This window comes from Seriola lalandi, unplaced genomic scaffold (genome assembly GCF_002814215.2).
Source record: "Seriola lalandi dorsalis isolate HSWRI2012SDOR001 ecotype SW California unplaced genomic scaffold, Sedor1 jcf7180002054838, whole genome shotgun sequence".
Classification (NCBI taxonomy): Eukaryota; Metazoa; Chordata; class Actinopteri; order Carangiformes; family Carangidae; genus Seriola; species Seriola lalandi.
Genome location: NW_019525391.1, coordinates 123,670 through 134,654, shown reverse-complemented (window position 1 = coordinate 134,654; position 10,985 = coordinate 123,670).

The window sequence follows — 10,985 nt, the reverse complement described above, 5'->3', positions numbered from 1 at the left end:
GGGGGGGGCGGGGGGCAGAATTATCACACGACTCTGAAGTTGCATTCAGCATGTACAGTGTTTAGCATGTTCTAGATTTAGTTTCATGGCCCGCAGCTTTAATGTTTTGATTCCCTCTCGCAGATCTTATCAGTGATGTTACCAGCTTAAAAAACCCGCTGTACGCTACCAGCCCAGCACCAAACAGCAGAGAGACGCAGTTAGCAACTAGCTGGTGAACAAAGTGAAACATTTAGCATCTAAAGAGCCAGACATTTTCTTCAGGAGTTTACAGAGATGAGAACAGAGCAAAACATAGACTGAATATTGGACTTGCATTCATCAGGTGGCCAGAAATACTTCATATTGCTTTATGTCTGCTGGATGTTTAAATACAGAAATATCCTTATCCACATCATAAGGTTGAACAGTCTGTTCCGGTGCCCCCAGGTGGCCAAAATAAATGTATAATATATTATATACAATTAATACTGCTTTAATCCTTGGAAACACACTTTAAAACAACCAGAACAAGAAACTGTTGATCAATTGTTTAATAAATCAGAACTAACTCATGAGTTAGCCTTGACTTGACGAGTATCTGGTGGAAAAAAAAAAAAAAAAAGCGAGGTTACAAGCAATATCCAAACAGATAAATTCAGAAAGAACAGAATATCCAGAACATGTTCTCCCTTATCTCTTGTACTCTACAGAGAAGAGAGAGAGTGTGTGTGTGTGTGTGTGATGAAGCGAAACAGGGACAAAATCATCAGTATGCCTGTGCACGCTGTATCATTGCAATTTTAATGCAATTTTATAGTCATAATTAATAGTAACATTTTATGTTTAATAGTAATATTTATATTTTACAACTGTCCTCAACCTGAACCCGCAGTATGCAGTTAATTCATTTCCATGGTAATTTCTAAAGCCCTGGTTTGTGTGATGATGTTGCACTGGATAGCATGAAATTGTACAGGTGCTATTGCATCCACACTGCATTTGTACTTTTAACAGTAATCATCAAAATGTGTGTAGGGGAGACCATTTTAAGGCTGTTTACAAAAAAAAAATTTTTTTAACACTTAATGTATTGTGCGTTTGATTTGTTTGCGGTTTTGATGATTCCCACCCATCCCTGTTTCAAAAACTAGAGCAGTGTGAAATAGAAGTGTAATCTTCATAAATATACACTTGGGGATGACAAAAGGCATTTCAGTTCAGACAGTTTAGGAGGCATGGCTCATCCCAGGGAGCCGCTGCTTATATGAATGCGGGTGTAAGGAAAAGCTGTGTGCATGTGTGTTTTGTGCTGAATGAGAGCGGGTCGGTACGTGCACGTGCCAGTTCTGCAGCCGTGGAATGATTCAGATCTACTCTCAAGACTGCGTACCTCTTTCCAATGGGGTACTCGTAAAAGAAAGCCCAACATGAAATCCATTATGCTTAATTCCCTAAATCCATAATACCCACAGAGGTCTTAATCTCCATCCCATTCTTATATAAATTAGCTTCCTCCTCTCTGGCAGACAGAGCTTTCTGAGTCGACACCAAATGCCCAGACCTCTGCGCTCGGAGTTGGGCGGATTCACAGCAACTACAAGAAACAGCCGTGATCTTTTGCTGCTGTTCAAAGGACGAGTTAAACATTTGGTTAAATACATTTATTAGCTGAGAAGATTGATGCCACTCACGTATATTGTTTGTTAAATGTAAGACTACAGACTGTAGCTTGTTAGTTTAGCTTAGCACAAAGACTGGAAACGGGGAAACTGTCCAACATTAACAAAATAGGTCTACCTACACCTCCAACACTCAATAATTAACATGTTGCATCTCATTTGTTTCATCTCTACAAAATCACAAGTGTAAAAATGACACTTGACAGACTTTTTCTTGGTCCGACACAGTAGCTTTCTTGAAATCTTGGCTGCTCACTGGTTAGAATCAAGAAACAGTCCGGCACATAGCTCCCACAGAAGTGCAATTTGTGGTTTTTAATAATATTTTGTATGGTTTTTGTGCAGATTTGACCAGAGGTTTTCAAACTCTGATTGCATTTGAAATTATTTTTTTTAAAGCCTGGATTTGTTTACATGTGGGCAAACAGGCCTCGTTGAAAGTCTGGTGAAATAGCTGTTAGCAGTTTCTGTTTTCAGTATACCCATGGATGTACAGACAGCTATCACTGGATTACTTTGATGCTGAAGAGAACTTAAAAAAAAAAACGTGATGATTCTGCATCGAGTTATAAGTTTTGCCTTTTTTTTTTTTTTTTTTTTTTTTTTTTTTTTTTTTTAGATTTCTTAACAGATTCATGGATTTATTTGTGGCTGACATCAGAGATAATATCCCGGTGTCAGTCACACTGATGCAAATATCTCTGTCATATCTGTGCGTTCAGATTGCAGTTTGGGTTATGACTCTGTGAGTGTGTGCTATTTTTCACCGGCAATCAAGCCTTAAGGACGGGTTTTTTATTTTTAAAGTACCTTAAATGCCTCCATAAGCATATGTGTCACAGCCACTCCTGCAGCTCAGACTGCTTGGTGATTACAGAGCCATGTCAGTGGGCCAGGCTACAATAGCTTACCTCCTGTTTTTAGAATACAAGCATGCACCTCTGCCTTTCACCTCCTGCAGTATCTTTGCCTAACTTTCTCTTAATCTCTTGGTTGTATATATCATACAGATATGAGAGTGGTATCCATGTTGTCATTTGTTCCCCAAAATGTCGAACTTTTGTTTCAAGTGCCGAGGGAGGGCAGCATCCCCAGGGGCCGCTGTCCACCAGGAAACAGAGTGAACTTGTTATTTTGAGGGCACGCAGAGAGAAAGCACCGTTTTTTGGGTTTTTTTTGTCAGGCTCAGATGTTTTTTCGGCCTCCAGTTTCTCTTTTTGTTTGGGGCATCTGTCAGAGGCTGTTTTCTCAAAAGTGGTTATGGGACGAGGATGAGTGAAACGCTCCAGTGTGTGAGTGTGATGGTGCATAACCGGGGGCGATGCACCGCAGTTTCGAACCAGGAAATAAAAACAACATTCCAAAGAGAATAATGCAGCAGGAGGAGGAACCTACTTCTACCAAGGTCCCCTGGCATTGCTCGCTAGCTAGCGCATGTTTGTGTGTGCCTATGTGCGTCTCCACCAGCGTTTGTGCATCTCTGTGTGTGCTGGTTATGTACACATGCTTGTCCTCCAGCGCTAGAATGAATCACACACACACACACACACATTTCCAAACACACACACACACACATATGTAGAGTCACATAATTAGTGTTGGGTCCCCACAGCGGCATATTCCAAAGATTCTTCTCCACATTTCCAAAGAACACAATGTTTTGCTTCTCTCTTGTGCGACATTAATCAGGGGGAAAGACTTTTACTGTTTTTCAGCACATTATTTTAACCCCCCGTCCATCCTCTTTACTTACTCTCCCTCACTATTACCCCTCCCTTTCCTCTTAATCGCTCCTACTTTCAAACACCTCCCTCTGTAATTATTTCATTCCCCTCTTCCCCCCATCTTCCTCCCCCTCTTTTTATTATTTCTGCCTCCCTCGCTGTCCTTCCCCCTTCGTTACTTCTTATTTAATCTCACTTCACCCACCACCACCACCACTTCATCCCTTCCCCTTTTTTTCTTTCTCTCTCCTCTGTCTGTCTCTGTTAAATGGGAGCAGTGACCCCATTACGATGCGTTGGTGCCGCTGAGCGGAGGAGGAAGAGGAGGAGAGGGAAGGAGGAGCAGGAGGAGGAGAGGATGGGAGGATGGATTGCGTTCTGTGCGTTTGAATGGGATGATTAATGAGCATCGCCTCCAGAGGGTGTTATCCCTGCTCTGGACCAGCAGGGACACCACTGGGTCACCTCTGGTCACACACACACACACACATACGCACGCACATGCACACACACACACACACACACACACACACACACACACACAGTGCTCTGATACACTCTGTTCTGATACACACCGACATAATGTACACAAGAGCTAGCACGCTCTGCAAACACACTGTAAAGCGTACACACAGACACACACCTAACACAACCATCACTGCTGACATTATCATTAACAATGGTGGTACAATGAGATCGGGGGCCACAATAGCAAACACAACCCAGAAACTGGGAGTGTTCACAGTTCATGAGCTGGGTGCTATGCGACTCACTGCTGCTGCTGCCTGGGCAGATTTCCTCCTCAGGCTACAAACTCTATCCTACCAATTCCTTTGCAAATATGTGACTGATTCAATTTGATTATTTGATTTAAAGCCTGAACCTGAATATTGAAATCTTGATATTGAACATTTTTCTCTGTCGGTTTCCTAATGATCGGGCATAGTTCTGCAACAAAACAATTATTTTCATTATTGATTATTCTGTTGATTATTTTTCCATCAATGCAGTCATTGTTTAGTCTACTGAATGTTAAATGTATTCTGTCATGCCTGTCTTTGGAAGCTGAAAAGAAAAATTGGCCCTCAACCCAGTGTAGTGGTTTAAAATTTATCAACCATTCATATTGTGGAAATTAGTATCAAATATACAGTAAAAATCAAATATATAATATATAAATAACAAGTTTAAGTTATAATTCTGAAGATTTTCATTAAATGAAACCCCATGTCGATGCTATTTATGCTTGGCATTTTCCTGCACTAGCTATTCAATGTATTTACATTCAGTAATTAGCTCTCTGTATGGTGATAACTGCGCTGCATTCAGATTGCCTACCTGAGCATAAGAGGTTCACAGGAAAATAACACAGCACGTAATCCAGTGCAATTTTATCTCATCAATAACACTCACTCTCTTTACTGTTCACTTTCTTTACACTGTGTCAGAGTTATATTAAATTCCTGCTAATCTAAATCAAACATCCCACTGCCGCTGCTGCTTCACATTTAAAACGTGCAACTGCCGAAACGTGAGGTGGCTTTTATTGTGAAGAAGCTACAGGAAACGCAATGTGTTTGTCCTTGAGTTTAGCTCGAGTTTGTCTGGCTCCACCGTAAACACATAACACCTGTATTTGTAAAGAAGTAGCTGCTCCAACTGTTGTATCAAACTGCACTTTGACTATACCACGGTAACTACGGGCAACGCCAAATCAACCAGGACTGAACATGAACAAGAACATGTTTGAGGGTCTGGTGGTGATAACTGGGGTGTAATGTCTCTTTGTGTTGTCTTTAGAGTGAAGTTTATTGTCTGCTGCCTCAAAGGTTTCTCCTCGTCCCCTGTTAAGCTGACAGTGAACCTGTGAACAAGATTTGTCTTTGCTCAGTGAGCCTCCTGTTTTTCTTGTCTTACCAGTCTGAAGTCTGTCCATCTTGTGCTTTACATGTTGTCCTCCCGTCTGAATGACACTTGCTAACCCCAATACTGATAGCTTTGCTGTCGTGGAAACACTCTGTTTATTTCTCAGCTGCTGAAACAGATTCATCCAACCTACTTTCTACTCTTCATGCCCCATACCCCGCAGTTTTCAGAACCACAGGTTTAGTCCATAAAATGTCGAAAAATAGTGTCACAATTTTCCAAAGTGCAAAGTAATTTCTTCAGGTTACATGTTCTATCTAACAAAGTGTCAAAAATCCCAACATGTTACATATTGTTTTCAATTTACAATGATATAAAACACAGATAAGAAAAGAAGCTGAAAGCAGCAAGCATCTCACATATTTGCACAATAAATTAGTTAAATAATTAATTGATTTTCACAATCATTAGCAATTTATATTCCTTTCAACTAACATTTATTGACTAATTGTTTCAGCACTACAGAGCACTTCAGGGGGCATGATAGATTATGTAATTCTACCAGTTTTTTTGATGAGAAAAGAGGAATTAGAGTGACATCATAGGTATTTTTAGAAAGTGTAAAACCTGTTTGAAAATGCTTTTTTGGAGTCTATTGTGATTGCCCTCATCTTTATTTCCGTCTTTCATTTCGTCACTCTGCAGGACAGTCTTCTTGTGCCTGTCCTCCCCGCTGTTTCTGCCTGTATAGAAACTGCTCTCGCATTCTTCAGCCACATGTGGACAGTTGATGGCAAAATGAATTTCACTCATTCCCACAATGACGAGAGACGATGGGAGACCGGGACACTGCTGATGTTGGCTGCAGCAGTTGAAGATGCTGCAGTAAATCATTTCAAAATATATTAAGCCGACCAGATCCCTACCAAATGCTACACCGGTCTCTATTCTGCATTTTCCTAGCTTGACAAAACTTCTCATGACAGGGAATTTGCAATTATAAGTAAGATTACCCTGCATCTTCGCAAGTGGTTAGGAGGCTGTGGATACCCAATTGTTGAATCAAATAAATAAGCAGCAAACTGCCGGAAAACTGCACAGCTGAGCAGACTCAGCAGAGCAGAATGTGCTGCTCTGTTCAACTCATTCCAACCCAGAAGGGCTTTTTAAATGTTGCAATGTAAATGCAGCATTAGCACGTCCACAGCTCTGCATGTAAACCAAATCTGTGCCGTCTGTTATTCAAATAATGGGCCAGTTACAAAACAGCACACACACACACACACACACACACACACACACACACACTTTTACCAGTTGTCGTGTGAGAGGTAAGTTCAGAAGCTTCTTTTGCTCTGCTTCCCTGATCTCACAGTCTTACCTGTCAAACCTGCGTTTCTCTTCACTCGATTATTGCTTTATTACACCTGACTGCCTCCGAGTTCTTTCTCCTTCTCTCATTTCAGCCTCATAGAAACACTGAACCGTGCACTCTCTTCTTCTCCCTCTTTCCATCTGCCTCACTCTAGTTACCTCACTTCTCAAACATTTCAAGTCGTTCTCCCACTCTCTTTTGCTTAAGATCAAACTCTGTATCGGAGAAAAAAAAGCTGAATTGGACACTGAGTACCTGTTTACACTCGATCTTCGGGGTGAGCTCGGTCTGTCCACAGTGGACTGGGCTTTCATTTTCTATAATTTACCGTGCTAATCCACTTAGCAGCACAACTTCTGGTGCTTTGCTCAGGCCTAGCCTCAGTTTCCAGAAAGCATCTTTGCATTTAATATCACCTCTCGCTCCACTGTTTGTTGCACGTCTTCATGCACAGAAATGCTGCCTGTGCCAGTAAGTGTAGAAGAAATAATGTGACATTTCACTTCAAGCAACATATTCATTTTACTGTGGCCTCTGTTGTGGCAAGGCTGTATAAATTCTTGACCTCTGACATTCACTATCGCTGTAATGTGTTAATGTCCTTGTAGGTATTTACCGTGTCACTCAAACAGGCAGCCACCTCTTCTGAGGACTCACATAGTATGTGGGAGAATTTACAGCAGTTTTCCTGGTTTGGTTCATGTATAAAACGTGTACAAAGCAAAGGTCCAAGCCAGGTTTTCATAATGGTTCAAGCTTTACAACATGTTTCCCACGGGAGAACATATCATGCTAATAATTAATAAGGGTGTATAGGAACCACAATTATGTTGATATGAACAAAAAGACATTAAACAACTTTATTATTTTAAAACTTTGGGAAAACCATAAATCTTCTGCACAGTACAGTAGTTTAATTCGGGTGTTAGTGAGGCACAGGCAATGTAGAAGAATAAAAAATAATGAGCTGTGATTTGTTCACCTTACTGGCCCCTTCTTCATTCACTTCACATAACTTTGGGGTTGCTAAGTTGAAAAGAAATAATCTTTTTGCTTTAAATCATCAGTATTGCTTTTGTAAAAAGCCCTAATTAATGACACATGAACATTTCCAGCTGTAGTATCGGCGCGTCTTCAGAAAGGAGAAAGGTTGGTCTGTTAGTCTTAGGGCCTGTTCGCCACTCCGGCCCTGACTGAACCATCTCAGCCACTGGATGGATTGCTGTGAAATTTAACAGCCGTGGTTGCCTAAAAATAACATTTAATTGACTTTAGTGATCCCTTAACTTTTTCCTGCAGCACCGACAGTTAGTTGAAGTGAACTATCTCAATTAATATTGGATGTTTTGCTGTGAAACTTGGTGCAGATATTCAAGTTACCCCAGAAGGAAGTGTACTCACTGTGCTGATCACTTAAAGGAGCTATTTCTAAGTTTTAAATTTCATTCTTTTACTCACCAACAGCTGTCTCCAGCGGTCGACAGCAACGCCAATGTCTCTATCATGTCTTTTCTTCTACTGAAGTTAGCTAGCTAACCAGCTAGCCCCGGCCCATCTAGTCACTTCCCGATAGAGACTCACTGTAGCCTCCAATCTGCCCTGAAGACATAGCACTGCTCAGAGGTCGTTCTGTAACCTTTTGTCTTGTAAACGCAACAATGGCCCAAGTGCTTGGCAAGCAACAACCGCCACCACCCGCTCCCTAACTTGGTTTATTATGTTCTGGTCGATAATAAACCACAACCAATCTGCTTAGCAAACCGTCAGTCTCCATATAACTTTAGTAGATCACTGCACAAAATGCACACTCACTTGGCACAACGAATAGTAGCAGTGCTGCTTCATTTGACTAATAACGCAAGCTAATCTGTTTTATACCCTGCCTGACAACTTAACAAATCACTACCTGTCAAATGTACAACATTTTAAAAACAATGTTAACATGCTGTTAAAACAGGAAGAACTGCAGTGGCACTAGCTCAAGGCTAGGTTGGCGCAAAGAGCTGAAAGCACCAACCTGTCTGAATGTGTTTCTTGCATCATCTGCATCATCTTTGCTGCTTCTTTAATAGAATCATCTTTTTGTTTCCTCCACCAAAGCCGGATATCTTAAAAAATTATGAAAGGATTTACATTAAATTTGGAGGACAGACAGGCCTTGGGTAAAGAACAAACGATTGGATTTTGGTGCTTAATCCATATCTAGGAGGTCCACAATAAAATAATTATAAATTTTGAAAACCGTAAAACCTTGAATCCAAATCCAAATCCTAAGGTTACTATTGCATGATAAAATTGATAATTCAAGTGAATAACTGGAGTGATATGGCTCTCCAAGTTCCTGGCTAGTTTTCAATTTCAATATGATTATATCTGAGACTGATATTTTTAGCCATGCTAGAAGTGTGGCTTTAATGACTGCAATGTCAGTCCACCATTTTGGTCCATGCTAATATCTCAACAACTATTGGTTGGATTTTCACAAAATGATATAAACATGTTCATGATCCCCTGAGGATAAAACCTAAGGACCAACAACCCACAGCCCTACAGAGCTGCTAGCCTGATGGTGTTGTGCTAGATTGTAACCTAAAAGCAAACAATGTTGTTAAACATACCCAGTGAACTGATACATCTAATGTTAGACTGTACTGCAATGTGCTAAATTTGACTGCCAGTGGTGATGCAATGAACAAAAACATGGCCAAAGGACAAAGGCCAGAGGCAATAACGGCGAGCTTTAGAGGCCACATGTCTACCCTTAAAATATTACACTAACCTCTGTAGCAGAGATACTAGATAAATGCTGAAGTCTCTTTTTTCACTTTCACTGCACAAACTCCCCGCTCTCTGCTGTTGCAGGGCAGTGTGAACTTTGGTCCGCGTCGAGGTGGATGCAGCAGGCAGCAAGGCGGGGGCGGGTTGGAGCTGTGGCTGGGAAGTGGAAAGACACGAAGAGCGGCACCTGAACCTCATTAACCCTCTAGTTTTTTTTTGTTTTTTTTTTTCATATTCTCTCGGTCAGTGTCAGCAGTTAGAAGAGCCTGGTAAGAGAGAACACTATGAGCTTTGGGAAAAACACCTGCTGAAAAAAAAAAGCGTCTGTTTGTATTACAGCCAAAGTGTCTGTTTGCATTACATCTTACAAGTCGGCGTGGTTCCCAAAAGGCAAAGAGAAGTCTGTCCCCTGACTACACTCTGCATTGCTAAAGAGAGCAAGCACCATTGTAATAACTGTAAATATTATACTATCATACCTTTCAGAATACGAGGAGTTCATGTTTTATTGAAGGCATGGGTTCCTTGCAGCTTACATTAGGCAGATTCTCATTACAGTGTGCAGTAAAAATTAATAAATATCATAAATATTTGGAAGAAATAAATGAAATTCACAGAATATGAGCTAATTTTTATGTAACTTGACTCATTATAAAACTTTTTAGTGTAGCATGAATACTTGATACTTGAAAAGACAGGCATCCACTTTTACCCTTTTGAAGCCAAAGACAAATTATGCTGTTTTTTTTTTCAGTGAACCCATAACCCCTTGACTGTAACTCATGGGCCATGATACCAAATAAATCTCACCTGTGGGAGCAACATCAGCTTCTTACATATCCCGATTTGTACTAAATGGGACAGATAAAGATTGAACCCATCTTAAACAAGGGGTCATGATGAATGGTTCACAGGTAACCCTGTCAGGTAGAGCAGTAAAGTTGGTCCCTACTTGGGCAACCAACTGCCTTGAAAGACAAACTATTGCGTTTATGCTTTTAGGTGCCCCTAAATAAAAGGTATTATTATTACTTTTGCAAACTCTATTTAAGTGCATCACTGACTGTGGGATGGCTGAGGATGAGCTAGATTATAACTTCACTGCCTGACAGGAGTTCCCGTCCCTGCATTACCAGCTCTGATTTAATTGCACCAGGACCTCCATTCTGCTCCTTCATGAAATATTAGATATTTTAATGACGGTCAGACACATGAATGTATGTACGTGTTGACACACACACACACACACATACACAATCACACACAACTGTATGTAAACTTTTAATGGCAGCCAAGCACTAGCATTCCTTTTAATATTCATGTCTTTTACGTAACCTTTACGTAACTATGGGACAAGTGTACACGTTTCTACGTGCGTGTGCGTGCTTCGTGTGTGTGTGTATGTGTGTGTGTAGTTTAGGTCTTCTCTCTGTAGTTTCCCTCATTATGAGAAAGCTCTTTAATGTTTGTCTCTCAGTGGAGAGGAGAGGGGAGTGTGAAACTGTTATTGCGGAGAGAGAGGGAGAGAGATATCTGGGGGGGGGGGGGGAGCCAGACACTCCTGGCCATGCAGGGGGATTT